We start from the raw sequence: 25,266 nt of genomic DNA on the forward strand, positions 1-25,266 counted from the left end.
CCCTGTGAGGGTGGTGAAGTCCTGGCACAGGTTGCTCAGAGAAGCATAGTAAATAAAGTTTCAGAATTCTTCATTTCTGTCCCATTTGTATTCCATAAGTTCAGGTTTAGTTTTCAGAGTGCCACCTTCTCTGCTGCTTGTCATTTGTGTCCTTCTGTCTCTCGTGCCTTCTTTTGTCTGCTCTTTTTCCCTTCCAGGGTCTCTTTTTACCTGTGGCAGCTCCCAGCCAAAGACCCTCCCCTGACTTTTTTTTCCCTTCCCAATCCAGGTGCTAAAACAGCCCTGGATGAAATTATGGAGGCTGGCAGTGAAATGTCTTTGTATGATCTTGCTCCACTTGTGTCTTGGCCCCTTCAGAATTTTGCCCTGAAGGGCAGGAACGTATTTTCCTTGCTGGCAGCTGGAATTGCAGCCCATGGCAGTGAGTGCCAGAGATGTCAGAGGGCAATTGCTGAGGCTGCCAGGGCGCTGCTCCTGCCGTGCCAGCCAAAGGAGCTGTGCAGGGCAGGGTCAGGCTGCAGCAGCTGCAGACAGCAAAGGCGGCTTTGCTGCACATTCTGCAGCTGGAAAGCAGAGGGAAGAAGGAAAGGGAGTCCCTGACGGAATCCTGGAATGCTTGTGGCTGGAAGGAACCTGGCTATGGTTCCATCCAGGGTTAAGGTGCCATGAGGGAGAGGTGCCTCTGCCCCAGTAAAGGCACAAATGAGACCATAGGAGAACAAAACCAGATTTTTTTGGACATGGATTTTATTGAACAAGAAATGGGAGCTAGGGAGATAGAAGTACAAAAGAGGTCTTGGAGAGAGAGAGCTTCTTATTATCTCTTCTTCCTTCTTTCTCTTCTTCTTTCTCTTCTTTCTTCTTCTTTAAAGTATTCTTATTTTCGTTCTAATGAAGCTTATTCACTTGTTATGCTTACTTACTATGTCATTCTTATTTTCTTAATATTCTTATATTCATTACTACTTTTTCATCTTCTTATTCCTATTCTTCTTATTCTTACTAAATTTGCTACTACTATTTCTTCTTCATCTTCTTATTCCTACTCTTCTTATTCTTACTAAATTTACTACTACTATTTCTTCTTCATCTTCTTATTCCTATTCTTCTTATTCTTACTAAATTTACTATTTCTTCTTCTTTTTTTTTTTTTTTTTTTTTTTACTACTACCATTTCTTAAACGGAACTTTAAGTTGTTTTGGAAGAATGGTACGAGTCAAAGTCCTGGCACTGGGTGAGCGTCAGGGTCTCTTCCCACCTCGATGACTCTGTGGATTCACTGCTGAGCGCTCTGGCACCAGTTGTGTCCCATGGGTGTTGTTTGGGGCTGGTCACAGCAGCGACTTTGGCTGTTGGGGAGATGATCGAGGGCAGCCCAGGCTGCGGGGCCGTGTCCAGGCCGAGGCCGCCCGTGTGGCTCCATGGGGCCCCGCGCGGGGAGCAGCCGCCATCGGCCGGCGTGGGCTGGGCAGGGCCACGGGCGCTACTCCTGCAGCTGCCGTGCCAGGCAGGGCCAGCAGAGCAGCGCCCGCAGCGCCCGCAGCGCCCGCCTCAGGCGGCCGGGCCGTTTGCTCGGGGCAGGCGGCTGCTGCCTGCGGGCCTGCGCTCCCGGCTGCGGAGCTGGGGCGCCGCGAGGGCTCTGTGGCCCTGCCTCGGGCCCCTGCTGGCCCACGGAGGCTTCGCTGTACAGGGAGGGAAACGAGCCATACAGGAACTCCGGTGCCTGCCTCTCAAACCAGACCTCCTGAGGGGCGGGCAGCTCATCTGCTGCAGGATCTGGCAGCCTTTGGGCCCTGCCTTCTGCTTCATACATCTCGAGGACGCTGATTTCATCCCAGTCGGCCTCGTCCTCCTCCTCCCACAGCAAGGGAGTGGGCCCGAAGCTGAAGACGCTTAGATGGTCACTGCAGTCCTGTGGAAGGTCTGTGATGGTGCTGTCCTCCTCCACGGAGTCTCGGAGATCTCTGAGCTCCGGTTCACTGCAGTCGTCCCAGCTAGAGAGGTCTTGGGAGCTGCTGAACTCTCCTTGGGATGGTTCTTGCTCGACCTCACCTTGGCGGTCTTCGGAAAGCTCAGTCTGGCTGCAGTATTCCCAGTCTGAGCTCCCGTCCTCATTCTCCTCCTCTGCCAGCAGCGACCCCTGCTCTGCCTCTTCCAGCTGCTCCCTGGGGGTTTGGGCTCCCAGTGGGCTGCGTGAGGGGCTGGGGGGGCAGCAGGGGCTGTCGGGAGCGGAGACTGGGCTCTGTCTCCCTGCTGATGGCACCTCTTCACTGGGGGCAGGAGAATATGCCTGCTTTTCCCGGCTGCTCACGCTTCCTTCCCCTTGCTGGGTCAGCTCTGGGTCAGTCACCTGGTAGGGTTGTTGCTCTGCCCCATCTCCCCAGAGCACCCTCACAGCTGCTTCCTTTGCTGTCATTGCTGGTACCAGTGGGTAGAATTCACAGCTTCTCATGTCTTCGCTCAGATGAAGCTCTCGGGCCTCAAGATCTCCCCACTTGTCAGCCATGTCGTGTTTCTTCTCTTTGTGATGGGTCTCTCCTCCTCCTCAGTGTCAGGCTGTGGCCAGACTGAGGCACCCAGTGCCCCCACCAAGTGCCTGCTGAGGGCCTGGTCTTGACCCCAGCTGGACAGGGGGCTGGGTGACTGGAAGGAGTTGAGGTTTCTTGTTGTCTTCTTGCTGTACAGGGAGCTCCTGTAGCAGAGACAGAGACAGAGACAGATCCCGGGAGCTGCTTCCTTCGATGAGAGTGGCTCTCACGGGACTGGGCACCCCAGGGCTCCGCGCCCCTTCCATACACCCTCAGCCACGGTGGAACCCTCTGATGTCACAATGGTCTCTGGGCACCACCATGTCCTGCATCATCAAGGGCCACACCCAGTGCCCCTTCAGCAGCTGAGCCCACTGGAAGCTGCATGGAGCCCAGGCCCTTCCTGCAGTCCCACAGTGCACCCACTGTGTCATGGTCCTACTTGACAGCCTGACCTGCACCCTGCAGAGCCCTGCCTTGGCAGAGTGGGCTGCTGTGGGCACGAGCCCTTGGCCAGATGGACGCAGCCAGGGACTTGTGGGCAGTGGCTCCGTGTGCAGGATCAGACTGGGCATGGGGAGTGTCTCTCTCAGGGCTCTGCCTTGGCCCTGGGGCTCTTTTGTGGCTTCCCCAATGACACAGGCAGTGCATCAATCAGCATGTTTGCAGGGGATGGGGGAGCTGAGTGGGGCAGGGGCACCATGGCAAGATTTGGGCATGCACAGGAACCTGGACAAGCTTGAGAAGTGGGAGACAGCCTCATCTGACAACCTCACGAGGTCCCACAAGGCCAAGTGCCAGGTGCTGCACCTGGCCTGGGACAATTCCTGAATCCATCCAGGCCGGAAGAGACGTTCAGATCTGTCTGTTTGGTGCTGCCTCCCTGGCTGCTCCCAGCGCCTCCAGAAGCAGCACTGGCTGGCTCTTGGCCTGGCCCGTGCCCACCTCCAGCAGGGCTGGCCAGAGGGGAGCCCCCCCAGGCTGTGCCTCTGCCCCCCAGCCCCTGTGGGCAGAGTGGGGCTGCTGTGGGTGGGCTCCAGAGGGGAATGGCCTTGCAGCAGAAAGTGCTGGAGAGAGCCCAGGGACCTTTATGAAAATGAGCACAAATAAATTCATTGTGATTTACCGGACTCAGAGTAAAAGGGATGAAATTCAGGTTTGATATAGAAAATACTTCTTCCCTGTGAGGGTGGTGAAGTCCTGGCACAGGTTGCTCAGAGAAGCATAGTAAATAAAGTTTCAGAATTCTTCATTTCTGTCCCATTTGTATTCCATAAGTTCAGGTTTAGTTTTCAGAGTGCCACCTTCTCTGCTGCTTGTCATTTGTGTCCTTCTGTCTCTCGTGCCTTCTTTTGTCTGCTCTTTTTCCCTTCCAGGGTCTCTTTTTACCTGTGGCAGCTCCCAGCCAAAGACCCTCCCCTGACTTTTTTTTCCCTTCCCAATCCAGGTGCTAAAACAGCCCTGGATGAAATTATGGAGGCTGGCAGTGAAATGTCTTTGTATGATCTTGCTCCACTTGTGTCTTGGCCCCTTCAGAATTTTGCCCTGAAGGGCAGGAACGTATTTTCCTTGCTGGCAGCTGGAATTGCAGCCCATGGCAGTGAGTGCCAGAGATGTCAGAGGGCAATTGCTGAGGCTGCCAGGGCGCTGCTCCTGCCGTGCCAGCCAAGGGAGCTGTGCAGGGCAGGGTCAGGCTGCAGCAGCTGCAGACAGCAAAGGCGGCTTTGCTGCACATTCTGCAGCTGGAAAGCAGAGGGAAGAAGGAAAGGGAGTCCCTGACGGAATCCTGGAATGCTTGTGGCTGGAAGGAACCTGGCTATGGTTCCATCCGGGGTTAAGGTGCCATGAGGGAGAGGTGCCTCTGCCCCAGTAAAGGCACAAATGAGACCATAGGAGAACAAAACCAGATTTTTTTGGACATGGATTTTATTGAACAAGAAATGGGAGCTAGGGAGATAGAAGTACAAAAGAGGTCTTGGAGAGAGAGAGCTTCTTATTATCTCTTCTTCCTTCTTTCTCTTCTTCTTTCTCTTCTTTCTTCTTCTTTAAAATATTCTTATTTTCGTTCTAATGAAACTTATTCACTTGTTATGCTTACTTACTATGTCATTCTTATTTTCTTAATATTCTTATATTCATTACTACTTTTTCATCTTCTTATTCCTATTTTTCTTATTCTTACTAAATTTGCTACTACTATTTCTTCTTCATCTTCTTATTCCTATTCTTCTTATTCTTACTAAATTTACTATTTCTTCTTCTTTTTTTTTTTTTTTTTTTTTACTACTACCATTTCTTAAACGGAACTTTAAGTTGTTTTGGAAGAATGGTACGAGTCAAAGTCCTGGCACTGGGTGAGCGTCAGGGTCTCTTCCCACCTCGATGACTCTGTGGATTCACTGCTGAGCGCTCTGGCACCAGTTGTGTCCCATGGGTGTTGTTTGGGGCTGGTCACAGCAGCGACTTTGGCTGTTGGGGAGATGATCGAGGGCAGCCGAGGCTGCGGGGCCGTGTCCAGGCCGAGGCCGCCCGTGTGGCTCCGTGGGGCCCCGCGCGGGGAGCAGCCGCCATCGGCCGGCGTGGGCTGGGCAGGGCCACGGGCGCTACTCCTGCAGCTGCCGTGCCAGGCAGGGCCAGCAGAGCAGCGCCCGCAGCGCCCGCAGCGCCCGCAGCGCCCGCCTCAGGCGGCCGGGCCGTTTGCTCGGGGCAGGCGGCTGCTGCCTGCGGGCCTGCGCTCCCGGCTGCGGAGCTGGGGCGCCGCGAGGGCTCTGTGGCCCTGCCTCGGGCCCCTGCTGGCCCACGGAGGCTTCGCTGTACAGGGAGGGAAACGAGCCATACAGGAACTCCGGTGCCTGCCTCTCAAACCAGACCTCCTGAGGGGCGGGCAGCTCATCTGCTGCAGGATCTGGCAGCCTTTGGGCCCTGCCTTCTGCTTCATACATCTCGAGGACGCTGATTTCATCCCAGTCGGCCTCGTCCTCCTCCTCCCACAGCAAGGGAGTGGGCCCGAAGCTGAAGACGCTTAGATGGTCACTGCAGTCCTGTGGAAGGTCTGTGATGGTGCTGTCCTCCTCCACGGAGTCTCGGAGATCTCTGAGCTCCGGTTCACTGCAGTCGTCCCAGCTAGAGAGGTCTTGGGAGCTGCTGAACTCTCCTTGGGATGGTTCTTGCTCGACCTCACCTTGGCGGTCTTCGGAAAGCTCAGTCTGGCTGCAGTATTCCCAGTCTGAGCTCCCGTCCTCATTCTCCTCCTCTGCCAGCAGCGACCCCTGCTCTGCCTCTTCCAGCTGCTCCCTGGGGGTTTGGGCTCCCAGTGGGCTGCGTGAGGGGCTGGGGGGGCAGCAGGGGCTGTCGGGAGCGGAGACTGGGCTCTGTCTCCCTGCTGATGGCACCTCTTCACTGGGGGCAGGAGAATATGCCTGCTTTTCCCGGCTGCTCACGCTTCCTTCCCCTTGCTGGGTCAGCTCTGGGTCAGTCACCTGGTAGGGTTGTTGCTCTGCCCCATCTCCCCAGAGCACCCTCACAGCTGCTTCCTTTGCTGTCATTGCTGGTACCAGTGGGTAGAATTCACAGCTTCTCATGTCTTCGCTCAGATGAAGCTCTCGGGCCTCAAGATCTCCCCACTTGTCAGCCATGTCGTGTTTCTTCTCTTTGTGATGGGTCTCTCCTCCTCCTCAGTGTCAGGCTGTGGCCAGACTGAGGCACCCAGTGCCCCCACCAAGTGCCTGCTGAGGGCCTGGTCTTGACCCCAGCTGGACAGGGGGCTGGGTGACTGGAAGGAGTTGAGGTTTCTTGTTGTCTTCTTGCTGTACAGGGAGCTCCTGTAGCAGAGACAGAGACAGAGACAGATCCCGGGAGCTGCTTCCTTCGATGAGAGTGGCTCTCACGGGACTGGGCACCCCAGGGCTCCGCGCCCCTTCCATACACCCTCAGCCACGGTGGAACCCTCTGATGTCACAATGGTCTCTGGGCACCACCATGTCCTGCATCATCAAGGGCCACACCCAGTGCCCCTTCAGCAGCTGAGCCCACTGGAAGCTGCATGGAGCCCAGGCCCTTCCTGCAGTCCCACAGTGCACCCACTGTGTCATGGTCCTACTTGACAGCCTGACCTGCACCCTGCAGAGCCCTGCCTTGGCAGAGTGGGCTGCTGTGGGCACGAGCCCTTGGCCAGATGGACGCAGCCAGGGACTTGTGGGCAGTGGCTCCGTGTGCAGGATCAGACTGGGCATGGGGAGTGTCTCTCTCAGGGCTCTGCCTTGGCCCTGGGGCTCTTTTGTGGCTTCCCCAATGACACAGGCAGTGCATCAATCAGCATGTTTGCAGGGGATGGGGGAGCTGAGTGGGGCAGGGGCACCATGGCAAGATTTGGGCATGCACAGGAACCTGGACAAGCTTGAGAAGTGGGAGACAGCCTCATCTGACAACCTCACGAGGTCCCACAAGGCCAAGTGCCAGGTGCTGCACCTGGCCTGGGACAATTCCTGAATCCATCCAGGCCGGAAGAGACGTTCAGATCTGTCTGTTTGGTGCTGCCTCCCTGGCTGCTCCCAGCGCCTCCAGAAGCAGCACTGGCTGGCTCTTGGCCTGGCCCGTGCCCACCTCCAGCAGGGCTGGCCAGAGGGGAGCCCCCCCAGGCTGTGCCTCTGCCCCCCAGCCCCTGTGGGCAGAGTGGGGCTGCTGTGGGTGGGCTCCAGAGGGGAATGGCCTTGCAGCAGAAAGTGCTGGAGAGAGCCCAGGGACCTTTATGAAAATGAGCACAAATAAATTCATTGTGATTTACCGGACTCAGAGTAAAAGGGATGAAATTCAGGTTTGATATAGAAAATACTTCTTCCCTGTGAGGGTGGTGAAGTCCTGGCACAGGTTGCTCAGAGAAGCATAGTAAATAAAGTTTCAGAATTCTTCATTTCTGTCCCATTTGTATTCCATAAGTTCAGGTTTAGTTTTCAGAGTGCCACCTTCTCTGCTGCTTGTCATTTGTGTCCTTCTGTCTCTCGTGCCTTCTTTTGTCTGCTCTTTTTCCCTTCCAGGGTCTCTTTTTACCTGTGGCAGCTCCCAGCCAAAGACCCTCCCCTGACTTTTTTTTCCCTTCCCAATCCAGGTGCTAAAACAGCCCTGGATGAAATTATGGAGGCTGGCAGTGAAATGTCTTTGTATGATCTTGCTCCACTTGTGTCTTGGCCCCTTCAGAATTTTGCCCTGAAGGGCAGGAACGTATTTTCCTTGCTGGCAGCTGGAATTGCAGCCCATGGCAGTGAGTGCCAGAGATGTCAGAGGGCAATTGCTGAGGCTGCCAGGGCGCTGCTCCTGCCGTGCCAGCCAAGGGAGCTGTGCAGGGCAGGGTCAGGCTGCAGCAGCTGCAGACAGCAAAGGCGGCTTTGCTGCACATTCTGCAGCTGGAAAGCAGAGGGAAGAAGGAAAGGGAGTCCCTGACGGAATCCTGGAATGCTTGTGGCTGGAAGGAACCTGGCTATGGTTCCATCCGGGGTTAAGGTGCCATGAGGGAGAGGTGCCTCTGCCCCAGTAAAGGCACAAATGAGACCATAGGAGAACAAAACCAGATTTTTTTGGACATGGATTTTATTGAACAAGAAATGGGAGCTAGGGAGATAGAAGTACAAAAGAGGTCTTGGAGAGAGAGAGCTTCTTATTATCTCTTCTTCCTTCTTTCTCTTCTTCTTTCTCTTCTTTCTTCTTCTTTAAAATATTCTTATTTTCGTTCTAATGAAACTTATTCACTTGTTATGCTTACTTACTATGTCATTCTTATTTTCTTAATATTCTTATATTCATTACTACTTTTTCATCTTCTTATTCCTATTTTTCTTATTCTTACTAAATTTGCTACTACTATTTCTTCTTCATCTTCTTATTCCTATTCTTCTTATTCTTACTAAATTTACTATTTCTTCTTCTTTTTTTTTTTTTTTTTTTTTTACTACTACCATTTCTTAAACGGAACTTTAAGTTGTTTTGGAAGAATGGTACGAGTCAAAGTCCTGGCACTGGGTGAGCGTCAGGGTCTCTTCCCACCTCGATGACTCTGTGGATTCACTGCTGAGCGCTCTGGCACCAGTTGTGTCCCATGGGTGTTGTTTGGGGCTGGTCACAGCAGCGACTTTGGCTGTTGGGGAGATGATCGAGGGCAGCCGAGGCTGCGGGGCCGTGTCCAGGCCGAGGCCGCCCGTGTGGCTCCGTGGGGCCCCGCGCGGGGAGCAGCCGCCATCGGCCGGCGTGGGCTGGGCAGGGCCACGGGCGCTACTCCTGCAGCTGCCGTGCCAGGCAGGGCCAGCAGAGCAGCGCCCGCAGCGCCCGCAGCGCCCGCAGCGCCCGCCTCAGGCGGCCGGGCCGTTTGCTCGGGGCAGGCGGCTGCTGCCTGCGGGCCTGCGCTCCCGGCTGCGGAGCTGGGGCGCCGCGAGGGCTCTGTGGCCCTGCCTCGGGCCCCTGCTGGCCCACGGAGGCTTCGCTGTACAGGGAGGGAAACGAGCCATACAGGAACTCCGGTGCCTGCCTCTCAAACCAGACCTCCTGAGGGGCGGGCAGCTCATCTGCTGCAGGATCTGGCAGCCTTTGGGCCCTGCCTTCTGCTTCATACATCTCGAGGACGCTGATTTCATCCCAGTCGGCCTCGTCCTCCTCCTCCCACAGCAAGGGAGTGGGCCCGAAGCTGAAGACGCTTAGATGGTCACTGCAGTCCTGTGGAAGGTCTGTGATGGTGCTGTCCTCCTCCACGGAGTCTCGGAGATCTCTGAGCTCCGGTTCACTGCAGTCGTCCCAGCTAGAGAGGTCTTGGGAGCTGCTGAACTCTCCTTGGGATGGTTCTTGCTCGACCTCACCTTGGCGGTCTTCGGAAAGCTCAGTCTGGCTGCAGTATTCCCAGTCTGAGCTCCCGTCCTCATTCTCCTCCTCTGCCAGCAGCGACCCCTGCTCTGCCTCTTCCAGCTGCTCCCTGGGGGTTTGGGCTCCCAGTGGGCTGCGTGAGGGGCTGGGGGGGCAGCAGGGGCTGTCGGGAGCGGAGACTGGGCTCTGTCTCCCTGCTGATGGCACCTCTTCACTGGGGGCAGGAGAATATGCCTGCTTTTCCCGGCTGCTCACGCTTCCTTCCCCTTGCTGGGTCAGCTCTGGGTCAGTCACCTGGTAGGGTTGTTGCTCTGCCCCATCTCCCCAGAGCACCCTCACAGCTGCTTCCTTTGCTGTCATTGCTGGTACCAGTGGGTAGAATTCACAGCTTCTCATGTCTTCGCTCAGATGAAGCTCTCGGGCCTCAAGATCTCCCCACTTGTCAGCCATGTCGTGTTTCTTCTCTTTGTGATGGGTCTCTCCTCCTCCTCAGTGTCAGGCTGTGGCCAGACTGAGGCACCCAGTGCCCCCACCAAGTGCCTGCTGAGGGCCTGGTCTTGACCCCAGCTGGACAGGGGGCTGGGTGACTGGAAGGAGTTGAGGTTTCTTGTTGTCTTCTTGCTGTACAGGGAGCTCCTGTAGCAGAGACAGAGACAGAGACAGATCCCGGGAGCTGCTTCCTTCGATGAGAGTGGCTCTCACGGGACTGGGCACCCCAGGGCTCCGCGCCCCTTCCATACACCCTCAGCCACGGTGGAACCCTCTGATGTCACAATGGTCTCTGGGCACCACCATGTCCTGCATCATCAAGGGCCACACCCAGTGCCCCTTCAGCAGCTGAGCCCACTGGAAGCTGCATGGAGCCCAGGCCCTTCCTGCAGTCCCACAGTGCACCCACTGTGTCATGGTCCTACTTGACAGCCTGACCTGCACCCTGCAGAGCCCTGCCTTGGCAGAGTGGGCTGCTGTGGGCACGAGCCCTTGGCCAGATGGACGCAGCCAGGGACTTGTGGGCAGTGGCTCCGTGTGCAGGATCAGACTGGGCATGGGGAGTGTCTCTCTCAGGGCTCTGCCTTGGCCCTGGGGCTCTTTTGTGGCTTCCCCAATGACACAGGCAGTGCATCAATCAGCATGTTTGCAGGGGATGGGGGAGCTGAGTGGGGCAGGGGCACCATGGCAAGATTTGGGCATGCACAGGAACCTGGACAAGCTTGAGAAGTGGGAGACAGCCTCATCTGACAACCTCACGAGGTCCCACAAGGCCAAGTGCCAGGTGCTGCACCTGGCCTGGGACAATTCCTGAATCCATCCAGGCCGGAAGAGACGTTCAGATCTGTCTGTTTGGTGCTGCCTCCCTGGCTGCTCCCAGCGCCTCCAGAAGCAGCACTGGCTGGCTCTTGGCCTGGCCCGTGCCCACCTCCAGCAGGGCTGGCCAGAGGGGAGCCCCCCCAGGCTGTGCCTCTGCCCCCCAGCCCCTGTGGGCAGAGTGGGGCTGCTGTGGGTGGGCTCCAGAGGGGAATGGCCTTGCAGCAGAAAGTGCTGGAGAGAGCCCAGGGACCTTTATGAAAATGAGCACAAATAAATTCATTGTGATTTACCGGACTCAGAGTAAAAGGGATGAAATTCAGGTTTGATATAGAAAATACTTCTTCCCTGTGAGGGTGGTGAAGTCCTGGCACAGGTTGCTCAGAGAAGCATAGTAAATAAAGTTTCAGAATTCTTCATTTCTGTCCCATTTGTATTCCATAAGTTCAGGTTTAGTTTTCAGAGTGCCACCTTCTCTGCTGCTTGTCATTTGTGTCCTTCTGTCTCTCGTGCCTTCTTTTGTCTGCTCTTTTTCCCTTCCAGGGTCTCTTTTTACCTGTGGCAGCTCCCAGCCAAAGACCCTCCCCTGACTTTTTTTTCCCTTCCCAATCCAGGTGCTAAAACAGCCCTGGATGAAATTATGGAGGCTGGCAGTGAAATGTCTTTGTATGATCTTGCTCCACTTGTGTCTTGGCCCCTTCAGAATTTTGCCCTGAAGGGCAGGAACGTATTTTCCTTGCTGGCAGCTGGAATTGCAGCCCATGGCAGTGAGTGCCAGAGATGTCAGAGGGCAATTGCTGAGGCTGCCAGGGCGCTGCTCCTGCCGTGCCAGCCAAGGGAGCTGTGCAGGGCAGGGTCAGGCTGCAGCAGCTGCAGACAGCAAAGGCGGCTTTGCTGCACATTCTGCAGCTGGAAAGCAGAGGGAAGAAGGAAAGGGAGTCCCTGACGGAATCCTGGAATGCTTGTGGCTGGAAGGAACCTGGCTATGGTTCCATCCGGGGTTAAGGTGCCATGAGGGAGAGGTGCCTCTGCCCCAGTAAAGGCACAAATGAGACCATAGGAGAACAAAACCAGATTTTTTTGGACATGGATTTTATTGAACAAGAAATGGGAGCTAGGGAGATAGAAGTACAAAAGAGGTCTTGGAGAGAGAGAGCTTCTTATTATCTCTTCTTCCTTCTTTCTCTTCTTCTTTCTCTTCTTTCTTCTTCTTTAAAATATTCTTATTTTCGTTCTAATGAAACTTATTCACTTGTTATGCTTACTTACTATGTCATTCTTATTTTCTTAATATTCTTATATTCATTACTACTTTTTCATCTTCTTATTCCTATTTTTCTTATTCTTACTAAATTTGCTACTACTATTTCTTCTTCATCTTCTTATTCCTATTCTTCTTATTCTTACTAAATTTACTATTTCTTCTTCTTTTTTTTTTTTTTTTTTTTTTACTACTACCATTTCTTAAACGGAACTTTAAGTTGTTTTGGAAGAATGGTACGAGTCAAAGTCCTGGCACTGGGTGAGCGTCAGGGTCTCTTCCCACCTCGATGACTCTGTGGATTCACTGCTGAGCGCTCTGGCACCAGTTGTGTCCCATGGGTGTTGTTTGGGGCTGGTCACAGCAGCGACTTTGGCTGTTGGGGAGATGATCGAGGGCAGCCGAGGCTGCGGGGCCGTGTCCAGGCCGAGGCCGCCCGTGTGGCTCCGTGGGGCCCCGCGCGGGGAGCAGCCGCCATCGGCCGGCGTGGGCTGGGCAGGGCCACGGGCGCTACTCCTGCAGCTGCCGTGCCAGGCAGGGCCAGCAGAGCAGCGCCCGCAGCGCCCGCAGCGCCCGCAGCGCCCGCCTCAGGCGGCCGGGCCGTTTGCTCGGGGCAGGCGGCTGCTGCCTGCGGGCCTGCGCTCCCGGCTGCGGAGCTGGGGCGCCGCGAGGGCTCTGTGGCCCTGCCTCGGGCCCCTGCTGGCCCACGGAGGCTTCGCTGTACAGGGAGGGAAACGAGCCATACAGGAACTCCGGTGCCTGCCTCTCAAACCAGACCTCCTGAGGGGCGGGCAGCTCATCTGCTGCAGGATCTGGCAGCCTTTGGGCCCTGCCTTCTGCTTCATACATCTCGAGGACGCTGATTTCATCCCAGTCGGCCTCGTCCTCCTCCTCCCACAGCAAGGGAGTGGGCCCGAAGCTGAAGACGCTTAGATGGTCACTGCAGTCCTGTGGAAGGTCTGTGATGGTGCTGTCCTCCTCCACGGAGTCTCGGAGATCTCTGAGCTCCGGTTCACTGCAGTCGTCCCAGCTAGAGAGGTCTTGGGAGCTGCTGAACTCTCCTTGGGATGGTTCTTGCTCGACCTCACCTTGGCGGTCTTCGGAAAGCTCAGTCTGGCTGCAGTATTCCCAGTCTGAGCTCCCGTCCTCATTCTCCTCCTCTGCCAGCAGCGACCCCTGCTCTGCCTCTTCCAGCTGCTCCCTGGGGGTTTGGGCTCCCAGTGGGCTGCGTGAGGGGCTGGGGGGGCAGCAGGGGCTGTCGGGAGCGGAGACTGGGCTCTGTCTCCCTGCTGATGGCACCTCTTCACTGGGGGCAGGAGAATGTGCCTGCTTTTCCCGGCTGCTCACGCTTCCTTCCCCTTGCTGGGTCAGCTCTGGGTCAGTCACCTGGTAGGGTTGTTGCTCTGCCCCATCTCCCCAGAGCACCCTCACAGCTGCTTCCTTTGCTGTCATTGCTGGTACCAGTGGGTAGAATTCACAGCTTCTCATGTCTTCGCTCAGATGAAGCTCTCGGGCCTCAACATCTCCCCACTTGTCAGCCATGTCGTGTTTCTTCTCTTTGTGATGGGTCTCTCCTCCTCCTCAGTGTCAGGCTGTGGCCAGACTGAGGCACCCAGTGCCCCCACCAAGTGCCTGCTGAGGGCCTGGTCTTGACCCCAGCTGGACAGGGGGCTGGGTGACTGGAAGGAGTTGAGGTTTCTTGTTGTCTTCTTGCTGTACAGGGAGCTCCTGTAGCAGAGACAGAGACAGAGACAGATCCCGGGAGCTGCTTCCTTCGATGAGAGTGGCTCTCATGGGACTGGGCACCCCAGGGCTCCGCGCCCCTTCCATACACCCTCAGCCACGGTGGAACCCTCTGATGTCACAATGGTCTCTGGGCACCACCATGTCCTGCATCATCAAGGGCCACACCCAGTGCCCCTTCAGCAGCTGAGCCCACTGGAAGCTGCATGGAGCCCAGGCCCTTCCTGCAGTCCCACAGCGCACCCACTGTGTCATGGTCCTACTTGACAGCCTGACCTGCACCCTGCAGAGCCCTGCCTTGGCAGAGTGGGCTGCTGTGGGCACGAGCCCTTGGCCAGATGGACGCAGCCAGGGACTTGTGGGCAGTGGCTCCGTGTGCAGGATCAGACTGGGCATGGGGAGTGTCTCTCTCAGGGCTCTGCCTTGGCCCTGGGGCTCTTTTGTGGCTTCCCCAATGACACAGGCAGTGCATCAATCAGCATGTTTGCAGGGGATGGGGGAGCTGAGTGGGGCAGGGGCACCATGGCAAGATTTGGGCATGCACAGGAACCTGGACAAGCTTGAGAAGTGGGAGACAGCCTCATCTGACAACCTCACGAGGTCCCACAAGGCCAAGTGCCAGGTGCTGCACCTGGCCTGGGACAATTCCTGAATCCATCCAGGCCGGAAGAGACGTTCAGATCTGTCTGTTTGGTGCTGCCTCCCTGGCTGCTCCCAGCGCCTCCAGAAGCAGCACTGGCTGGCTCTTGGCCTGGCCCGTGCCCACCTCCAGCAGGGCTGGCCAGAGGGGAGCCCCCCCAGGCTGTGCCTCTGCCCCCCAGCCCCTGTGGGCAGAGTGGGGCTGCTGTGGGTGGGCTCCAGAGGGGAATGGCCTTGCAGCAGAAAGTGCTGGAGAGAGCCCAGGGACCTTTATGAAAATGAGCACAAATAAATTCATTGTGATTTACCGGACTCAGAGTAAAAGGGATGAAATTCAGGTTTGATATAGAAAATACTTCTTCCCTGTGAGGGTGGTGAAGTCCTGGCACAGGTTGCTCAGAGAAGCATAGTAAATAAAGTTTCAGAATTCTTCATTTCTGTCCCATTTGTATTCCATAAGTTCAGGTTTAGTTTTCAGAGTGCCACCTTCTCTGCTGCTTGTCATTTGTGTCCTTCTGTCTCTCGTGCCTTCTTTTGTCTGCTCTTTTTCCCTTCCAGGGTCTCTTTTTACCTGTGGCAGCTCCCAGCCAAAGACCCTCCCCTGACTTTTTTTTCCCTTCCCAATCCAGGTGCTAAAACAGCCCTGGATGAAATTATGGAGGCTGGCAGTGAAATGTCTTTGTATGATCTTGCTCCACTTGTGTCTTGGCCCCTTCAGAATTTTGCCCTGAAGGGCAGGAACGTATTTTCCTTGCTGGCAGCTGGAATTGCAGCCCATGGCAGTGAGTGCCAGAGATGTCAGAGGGCAATTGCTGAGGCTGCCAGGGCGCTGCTCCTGCCGTGCCAGCCAAGGGAGCTGTGCAGGGCAGGGTCAGGCTGCAGCAGCTGCAGACAGCAAAGGCGGCTTTGCTGCACATTCTGCAGCTGGAAAGCAGAGGGAAGAAGGAAAGGGAGTCCCTGACGGAATCCTGGAATGCTTGTGGCTGGAAGGAACCTGGCTATGGTTCCATCCGGGGTTAAGGTGCCATGAGGGAGAGGTGCCTCTGCCCCAGTAAAGGCACAAATGAGACCATAGGAGAACAAAACCAGATTTTTTTGGACATGGATTTTATTGAACAAGAAATGGGAGCTAGGGAGATAGAAGTACAAAAGAGGTCTTGGAGAGAGAGAGCTTCTTATTATCTCTTCTTCCTTCTTTCTCTTCTTCTTTCTCTTCTTTCTTCTTCTTTAAAATATTCTTATTTTCTTTCTAATGAAGCTTATTCACTTGTTATGCTTACTTACTATGTCATTCTTATTTTCTTAATATTCTTATATTCATTACTACTTTTTCATCTTCTTATTCCTATTCTTCTTATTCTTACTAAATTTGCTACTACTATTTCTTCTTCATCTTCTTATTCCTAATCTTCTTATTCTTACTAAATTTACTACTACTATTTCTTCTTCATCTTCTTATTCCTATTCTTCTTATTCTTACTAAATTTACTATTTCTTCTTCTTTTTTTTTTTTTTTTTTTTTTTACTACTACCATTTCTTAAACGGAACTTTAAGTTGTTTTGGAAGAATGGTACGAGTCAAAGTCCTGGCACTGGGTGAGCGTCAGGGTCTCTTCCCACCTCGATGACTCTGTGGATTCACTGCTGAGCGCTCTGGCACCAGTTGTGTCCCATGGGTGTTGTTTGGGGCTGGTCACAGCAGCGACTTTGGCTGTTGGGGAGATGATCGAGGGCAGCCCAGGCTGCGGGGCCGTGTCCAGGCCGAGGCCGCCCGTGTGGCTCCGTGGGGCCCCGCGCGGGGAGCAGCCGCCATCGGCCGGCACGGGCTGGGCAGGGCCACGGGCGCTACTCCTGCAGCTGCCGTGCCAGGCAGGGCCAGCAGAGCAGCGCCCGCAGCACCCGCAGCGCCCGCCTCAGGCGGCCGGGCCGTTTGCTCGGGGCAGGCGGCTGCTGCCTGCGGGCCTGCGCTCCCGGCTGCGGAGCTGGGGCGCCGCGAGGGCTCTGTGGCCCTGCCTCGGGCCCCTGCTGGCCCACGGAGGCTTCGCTGTTCAGGGAGGGAAACGAGCCATACAGGAACTGCGGTGCCTGCCTCTCAAACCAGACCTCCTGAGGGGCGGGCAGCTCATCTGCTGCAGGATCTGGCAGCCTTTGGGCCCTGCCTTCTGCTTCATACATCTCGAGGACGCTGATTTCATCCCAGTCGGCCTCGTCCTCCTCCTCCCACAGCAAGGGAGTGGGCCCGAAGCTGAAGACGCTTAGATGGTCACTGCAGTCCTGTGGAAGGTCTGTGATGGTGCTGTCCTCCTCCACGGAGTCTCGGAGATCTCTGAGCTCCGGTTCACTGCAGTCGTCCCAGCTAGAGAGGTCTTGGGAGCTGCTGAACTCTCCTTGGGATGGTTCTTGCTCGACCTCACCTTGGCGGTCTTCGGAAAGCTCAGTCTGGCTGCAGTATTCCCAGTCTGAGCTCCCGTCCTCATTCTCCTCCTCTGCCAGCAGCGACCCCTGCTCTGCCTCTTCCAGCTGCTCCCTGGGGGTTTGGGCTCCCAGTGGGCTGCGTGAGGGGCTGGGGGGGCAGCAGGGGCTGTCGGGAGCGGAGACTGGGCTCTGTCTCCCTGCTGATGGCACCTCTTCACTGGGGGCAGGAGAATGTGCCTGCTTTTCCCGGCTGCTCACGCTTCCTTCCCCTTGCTGGGTCAGCTCTGGGTCAGTCACCTGGTAGGGTTGTTGCTCTGCCCCATCTCCCCAGAGCACCCTCACAGCTGCTTCCTTTGCTGTCATTGCTGGTACCAGTGGGTAGAATTCACAGCTTCTCATGTCTTCGCTCAGATGAAGCTCTCGGGCCTCAAGATCTCCCCACTTGTCAGCCATGTCGTGTTTCTTCTCTTTGTGATGGGTCTCTCCTCCTCCTCAGTGTCAGGCTGTGGCCAGACTGAGGCACCCAGTGCCCCCACCAAGTGCCTGCTGAGGGCCTGGTCTTGACCCCAGCTGGACAGGGGGCTGGGTGACTGGAAGGAGTTGAGGTTTCTTGTTGTCTTCTTGCTGTACAGGGAGCTCCTGTAGCAGAGACAGAGACAGAGACAGATCCCGGGAGCTGCTTCCTTCGATGAGAGTGGCTCTCACGGGACTGGGCACCCCAGGGCTCCGCGCCCCTTCCATACACCCTCAGCCACGGTGGAACCCTCTGATGTCACAATGGTCTCTGGGCACCACCATGTCCTGCATCATCAAGGGCCACACCCAGTGCCCCTTCAGCAGCTGAGCCCACTGGAAGCTGCATGGAGCCCAGGCCCTTCCTGCAGTCCCACAGTGCACCCACTGTGTCATGGTCCTACTTGACAGCCTGACCTGCACCCTGCAGAGCCCTGCCTTGGCAGAGTGGGCTGCTGTGGGCACGAGCCCTTGGCCAGATGGACGCAGCCAGGGACTTGTGGGCAGTGGCTCCGTGTGCAGGATCAGACTGGGCATGGGGAGTGTCTCTCTCAGGGCTCTGCCTTGGCCCTGGGGCTCTTTTGTGGCTTCCCCAATGACACAGGCAGTGCATCAATCAGCATGTTTGCAGGGGATGGGGGAGCTGAGTGGGGCAGGGGCACCATGGCAAGATTTGGGCATGCACAGGAACCTGGACAAGCTTGAGAAGTGGGAGACAGCCTCATCTGACAACCTCACGAGGTCCCACAAGGCCAAGTGCCAGGTGCTGCACCTGGCCTGGGACAATTCCTGAATCCATCCAGGCCGGAAGAGACGTTCAGATCTGTCTGTTTGGTGCTGCCTCCCTGGCTGCTCCCAGCGCCTCCAGAAGCAGCACTGGCTGGCTCTTGGCCTGGCCCGTGCCCACCTCCAGCAGGGCTGGCCAGAGGGGAGCCCCCCCAGGCTGTGCCTCTGCCCCCCAGCCCCTGTGGGCAGAGTGGGGCTGCTGTGGGTGGGCTCCAGAGGGGAATGGCCTTGCAGCAGAAAGTGCTGGAGAGAGCCCAGGGCCAAAGAGTCTCTCCCCTGCAGGCACTGCTTCTTCAGTGCATTGAAATATTTCCAGTGCTGCAGTGGGCTGATGGGTGTTCCTCATCCCACCCAAAAAGAAGCTGTTGGTTGGATAGTATTTGAGAATTTCTCTCAAGTTGAGCCTGGCAGGGGGTTATTTACAGGGAGAAGCTGCTACAATAAATACCCTGATGCCTCCCCCAGGGTCTGTGTGTTTCAACACTCTTGGCCTTTCTTGATGCTTCTCAAATGAAAAGAAATTCCTGGGGCAGCAGCAGTATTTACCTCTCACCATAAAATACTGTTACATAACTTGGTTTTCCAGTCCATCCAGCTCTTACAGTGGGTATCCTGGCATGTGTGGGATCTGCATCCTTTTCTGTAGCCACTGTGTCCTTGTCCATCACCCAGATGTGCTGTTTGCATCTGGGGACAGTAAATATCAGCTCCTGCTCTGTGCTGCTGCTGTGGTCTCAGGGAATGTGCTGGCACTGTTCCTCATCTTCTGAGCATTCTCTTCCTTCAATAAATTCTACCAAGCCCTGTAAGCTTCTGTAGAAAGAATCTACCAAGTCATTTTATTGCTTTGAATTTCTGTTTGTTAAATGTGGATTTTGTCAGGCCATTGTTCCCTCTTTGCTTTCCTTCTGAGGGCAGGGTCCTGCACAGTCCATCCCTTCCCAGCTCCAACGTTCCACTTGGATTGGTCTTTTTTTTTCCAGCCCTGGGGAGGCTGGGCCAGAGAACACCAGCTCTGGTGACTGCTTTTTGTTTGCCTTAACTAGAATTAGCAAGTTTTCCCAGCAGTCAGAGGAGATACACCCCAAAGCTAAATTTATATTATTTCAGAAAGTTGAGCACATAATACTTAAACACAAATGGCTTTGGGAGATTTGTGTAGGTTAATTTTTAGTCTTTGTTGGGATCTGATGGTTGTTGGTGCCCCAATTCACAGAACAGCTGATGCTTTTTTCATTTTTTTAACCACTTGCTAATTGTTTTTCCTCTTCTGACTCTCATTTCAAATGAGGGAAGAACCTTGTCAGCTGTAAAAATATTTGACTATACTTTAGAATATGTTTATTTGTTCAAACAAAGAAATACTGTCTCTAGAAAAAGGCTGAGTGGAAGATGAGCATGAGTGATAAATTGTGGTGCTGAGTCACATTGGGGGCTTTATTTGTGTCAAGGGTAAACAAAATTTTAAATTATTCCTCTTGTGATGTTTGTAGATCCTATGACAAGACCTGTTTTGGTTTGTAAATGCAGTATTTTAGTGTCTGGGCTGAACTGGGGGAGTTACAGGAGAGCTGGAGAGTCAGGGGGTGCTCAGGGATTTCAGGGTAGTGGCACTGGGATTTATTTTTGTGCATAATTTGTCTTTGTTTATTCCAGACTCACCAAACTGCTGCCATTCCTTCCTTCACTGAAGCAGTGTGGATCTGCTCTGGGGAGGGAGGATCCACATCCCCTGTCATGTTTTCCAGGGAGGAACTGGCACTCCCTGGAGTGAGCCAAATCCGAAATGGCAGTGTCTTTGTTTGCATTTTTAGTAACCTCAGTTGTATAGGCACCGTATTTGTCATAATTGCTCTCGGTTTTCAATATTTATCTGCTACTTGATGGCTTTAGGCAAGTGATTAAACCCCTGAATGTGTTGGGTGTTAGAGATCCCCTTGTTGCATCTCAGAGGTATTAATCCAGATGTGCTGTGTAAGGGAAAGCTGTAGGAGAAATTGCTGCATAAAATGGGAAAAAATATGTTGTTACTTATGTTTTAATAACATTTGCAATAAGGCCTCGTGGATGGTGTAAGGCACTGCTAAAAAAGAATTAAAATAACCTTTTTGCTGAATAATAGCTCTTACTTTTGTAATTACATAATTCTGTCGTTAAATCTAACAATTCTTTTTTTAAGAATTAATGGAAGTGGTTCAAAGGGATTCCCTCACTATAAGAGGTACCTGATAGCAGTGGTGAGTGGGAAGCACTAACTGTGATTTGCAGGTGTCCTCAGCACTGGCAGAAATAGAAGCATTTAAGACACGTAAGAAAGGAGGAGGAAAGAGGGGGAAATGCTCTGAAGCCACATCCTCTTTTAAAATTAATTTGCTGCATAAAAGTGCAGCTCAGAGCTTTATTTCTGCTTTGCCCTGCCCTGTGTGGCTGCAGAGCAGCCCCTGTGAGGCAGGAGAGCAGGAGCTGCATTTTGGGTGCCCTTCCTCTGGGAAAACACAGGTCTGAGGGTGGCTGGTGCTGTGAACTGTGAGGTCTGAATCTCAGCCAAGAGATAAAACCACTGACACAGTGAGCTGCTCCTTGATATCAACACACTTGTTGGGAATCCACTTTCAAGGCTGCCCTGGATGTGAAGGGTGTTGCTAAAATGATCAGGGAAATGTTATATGGCTGTTTTTATGAGACTGTATTTATTGAATAGTTATTTATAACCTGCTTTTCAATGGTTATTCTCAGTGTTATTGCATTCCAGTTATTACAGAAAAAAGGTGCAGAAAAAATCGTGGCTGAAATGTCTTCACGGGCTCCTTTTGTTAGCTTAGACCAAGCAATGCCATCTTCAGCTCAGAATTGTGAATGAAATTCCTGAAATTTGGGGGTTTTGTCCAAGGGCACTAAAGGTGAGCACAGGGTTTGGTCACCACACCTGTGCAAGGGCTCACCTTGCAGACAGGAATTGTTCCATTTCCTGGGGTCTCTTTAGGAGAAGAGAGGAGGGCACACACAAACATATGGAACAGATTCCCTGGCCAGGCCATGCCAGCTTTATTTGGGTACATAATGAGCTGTGTCAGGGTTTGAATCCTTGCATTGCAGTGCTGGGACTTGGCTTTTCCTGCTTTTTTTCTTCTCTTTTTCTTTGTTATCCTGGCCCATACATGGGTTTATCTACACCGATTTTCTGGAGCCATCAGAGTTGTGTGGAGCAGTTTTAGATCACTTGAGCAGCAAGTCCATGAAGCTGAGTTGGTGTTGATCACTGCAAACCTTGGGTTTTTCTTGCAGTTTAATGGTGCAGCCTATATTTCCACCCAGGCCTGAGGCTCAGCATGACACATAATATATGCTCCATAAATGTATAGTTTAGCAAAACTCATGAAGGAGGCAAGATTATTTATCTAGAAACTGTTGACAGAATTGGCCTTTTCTGAAGGGATGGGGTAATTTCATTCTCATTCACAATGAGGCATTCCTAGAGACTTTCTGAAGTCAAACATTTTTTGACCTTTCTCAAAAATTAGTCTGTGTGGAAGCAGAAAAGGTGTTGATAAAAGAGATTTTTAGCTTGTTTTGGGGTTGGTTTTTGTATTTGTTATATAGTATGTTTTATAATTAGTGATAACCTTTTTAGTTTGTTTTCCTGGCTTAGATCCCTTGTAAGAGAGAAACCGTACTAGCTGAGAATATTGTTTAGTTGTTAAAATTGCCTATTTTTGTGTTGCAAAAAGTGCAACACAGTAACCCCATAGATTTTTTTTTTTTTTAAATAAAAACAGGGGAGATGTTGGGAATTTAGCTGCTAGAAAATGAAAAAGTACAAAACCATGGCTAATTCCAAGTCCTGCACCTGCACAGATAGCAGTGTCCTTGGGCCTAGCTGTGGTATAATAACAAACAGTGAAAGAGACATGAGAAAAGAGAGATGTAATCCCTAAGGAATGAGGTAGAGTTCATGGTATAGTTTAACCAATAGATTGCTTGGCTTACAGAATATTCATAAGCTTATTATTTGCTGTATAAGTGTTTGATACTTTCTTCAATAAACTGGACCAGAAAGACCTGAGGGTCCGGGACCGGACTGGACCTGAAGGGCCTGTGATGAACCAACTGGTGTCCTGGTCCCCTTCCTTCAACACCCAACCTTTTTCCATGCCCTGACACTGAAGGCAGTGTTGGTATCAGCTTCAAAGTCCTGTGATTTACACCATGTCAGTAAGCTACAAAGGGCATAATCAGAAGTTTGAATATATTTTCTTTTCAGTAACATTTCCACATGGACAAAACAGTCTTTTCCTCATTTGATAAATTATTTCCCATTTTTTTCCCAGTTGCTCATCTCAAATCAGATGTCTGAATTAGGTCCAGACCTCCACAGCTTTCCTGCTGCCTTCACTCATATTTTGGGTACCCTTTGACTTTTTTTCTCTTTTTACAGTCCAGTTGGGATCACGGCGGGGCCACAAGATGTCATTATAGAGCACGACACAGCGCAAAAATACACGACTCCATCAGAAGGGTGCAAGAGAGAGATTTATTAGAGCAACATTGTTTTTACTTCTTCAAGATATTTACACCCATTCAACATACACATTCAGTGCCCATTGGTCATAAGAGAGAAACAAAGTTCCCAGTAGGTGATCAGGGAGCCACATCACTCTGTGAGCCAGCCAGAGTCCATATCACTTAACTTTCTCTCCTTCATCCTGTCTCCATGGTAACAACCTTGGTCTTCCTTCAGGAGAGATACGGGGCTTCTACTTATCTTCAGGAGGCCCTTGCTAGTTCAAGCCCTTGCTAGCTTGCTAGCCCAAGGACAGCACAGAATGTCTTTCCTACACATACCATGGCCACTTCCCTTGTAATTTCAACTTTGGCCAAATTCCAGTACAATAATAAATCATTTTAACTTGGTCAAAGGTTTTAGTGGATTCTTGAGAATCCTAGTGGTCTAATAACCATCCCAGCGGACTGTCTCAGGGAATGCTTTTTGCCTTCCTTTTTCCTTTAAGGGGGCTTCCTCCTTTACTTACACACCGACCCATCCTTAAATGAGTAAACTAAAATCCCAAATCTACCCCTCCCCAAACGGAAATTTACAGACAGGCAACACTGTGATGGTGTTCACAGGGGTTTTCAGGTGAGGGAAGAGACGAGAATGTTGACTCCATGTTCAGAAGGCTTGATTTATTATTTTATGATATATATTACATTAAAACTATGCTAAAAAGAATAGAAGGAAGAGTTTTATCTCAGAAAGCTAGCTAAGCAAAGAATAGAAAGGAATGAATAATAAAAGTTTGTGTCTCGGACAGAGAGTCGAAGCTAACTGGGCTGGGATTGGACATTATTATAAACATCCAAGATGGGCCAATCACAGATTCACCTGTTGCATTCCACAGCAGCAGATAACCATTGTTTACATTTTGCTCCTGAAGCCTCTCAGCTTCTCGGGAAGAAAAATCCTAAGAAAGGATTTTTAATGAAAATATGTCTGCGACACAACACAAATCTACAAGTAAATAAAGTGTTTCTCGGCTCAACTAAATATATATAACTTTAACCCAAGCCTTCTCCCCCCTCTTAATTTAACTTAAACCCTTCTTGATCACTCTCACACTTCCACTCTCCTACTAAGGAGTAAATTTTATTGGGGGAAAGGACAGGGTTCACTCACTCTCTCTCTTTTACCTGAGTAAACTCACTACACTCACACCTTTTCAGTTCCAAGCTCTGCCTTGGATCTTAGGGCCTATCCTAGTGATCCGATCCCCTGAGTGTACCCCTGCACCTCATCTCTACCCTAGAGACTCTTGAGCACCCTTTTTGATGCACGCCAGGGTCCCCAGTATTAGAATCCCCTCCCTGGGCACCAGGACCTTCCCTTGTCGAGCCACTCGCCAGGCCGGACTATGAGTCCAAACCCCGGGCTAGACTGTTCTGTTCTAATACCGTATCAGCCTTCCTCACTTTTTTGAATGGATGTAGGAAGGTTCAAGGAGACTCCGTGGAGTTACCCTTGATCCCTTCCCCGAAACTGGGATCAACCCAAGAGGAGCACGACCCCTTTGCCGTCCACCATCAGCTTGGCTACCTCTCCCCAGCGGAACAGCCTAGGCAAAAGGGATGTGTGCAAGGATCTGTGGTGCCTGTCCTTGCCCTAACCTAAAGACTCCCCACCCCGGTGCTCTTGGGCTGTGGGTTCACGATCTCCTCCCCGAGATCGCGGCAGCACCACCTGCGGTACGTCCACCCAGTCCTGGGCAGTGAGGACCCTCGTGGGTGCTTGGCACTGGCTGTGCCTGAGGGCACCCTGTGATGCATGTGACTCACTCAATGTCTGGGTACTCCACACGCCCGGACCTACCTAGACTGCAATGGTCTTACCAGGGGATACCCAGCCCTGACGCGTGCCACTCACACCTGGCTATCCCCTGCATGCCCGTGGGGGCCCTCACTATCCCCAGGAGATGCCTCACTCAACAGCTCCTCTCGCTTCCCCCCGTTCCCGGCCAACCCCCCCATGGGGGTCCAGAACCATGGTACTGGGGGGCCCTCACCGCTTTGAGGGTCTGAGCTGCCGGCCCTTGTCTCACTCACACACCATTCGCACGCCTCCTACGCCCGCCACCAGGGTCACTTACTCCTCCGGTGCTCCTTGGCGTCACTGATTGCAGGCTGATCTCTGTGGTCCAGGTACCAGTTGTCCTGGAGGTCTAGGGCGGGTGACAGTCCCGTTCCTGGTGTCCTCTTCAGGCGTGGCTATCGTGGACGAGCTCCCAGCTGAAATAAATGGGCAAGGAGAACCTGCTCCTTTTGGATGCCTTTACTGAGTGATCAGCTCTGGGTGGGGGCCCAAGGCGTCTGCTCCCTTTGGCGAGGCAGAGGAGGAGGGAGACCGTTTTGCTCCACAGCAGACTTGGGGCTTCCATCCTCATGGACGTGTCTAGGAAGTCGCTTTTTGGCTAATCTTCTAGGGTCCTTATTCTGACCCAGTTCCAGTCAGATCACAGTGACATCTAAAACCTTGCTGGTGGAGTAGGAGAACTTTTCACTAGTAGGACCCATTGCTTAGTTACTTAAATCTTCGGCCAGCTTGTTGTTTTTAGGGTCTTTCATTGGATTTTCTTGACTGTCTTAGTTTGCATATTTTCCCAGGGATGTTACCTGACACCATTTTGGGGAGCGGCAGAGGCAGTACCCGACAGATGCAACAAGGGTACCAGTAAGGTAAG

The 25,266-nt window shown here is 53.0% G+C and overlaps 1 long non-coding RNA gene across 1 annotated transcript in view; it reads left to right on the top strand.

Annotated features, from left to right (window-relative positions):
• The window catches only part of LOC141727935 (uncharacterized), a 77,778-nt gene that overhangs the window by 47,615 nt on the left and 4,897 nt on the right, over positions 1 to 25,266 (top strand). The window contains exon 2 of the long non-coding RNA XR_012578712.1: positions 25,190 to 25,261. This is a non-coding gene — a long non-coding RNA (uncharacterized LOC141727935). The remainder of the gene's footprint in view (positions 1 to 25,189; positions 25,262 to 25,266) is intronic.

Source organism: Zonotrichia albicollis, unplaced genomic scaffold (genome assembly GCF_047830755.1).
Source record: "Zonotrichia albicollis isolate bZonAlb1 unplaced genomic scaffold, bZonAlb1.hap1 Scaffold_257, whole genome shotgun sequence".
NCBI lineage: Eukaryota > Metazoa > Chordata > Aves > Passeriformes > Passerellidae > Zonotrichia > Zonotrichia albicollis.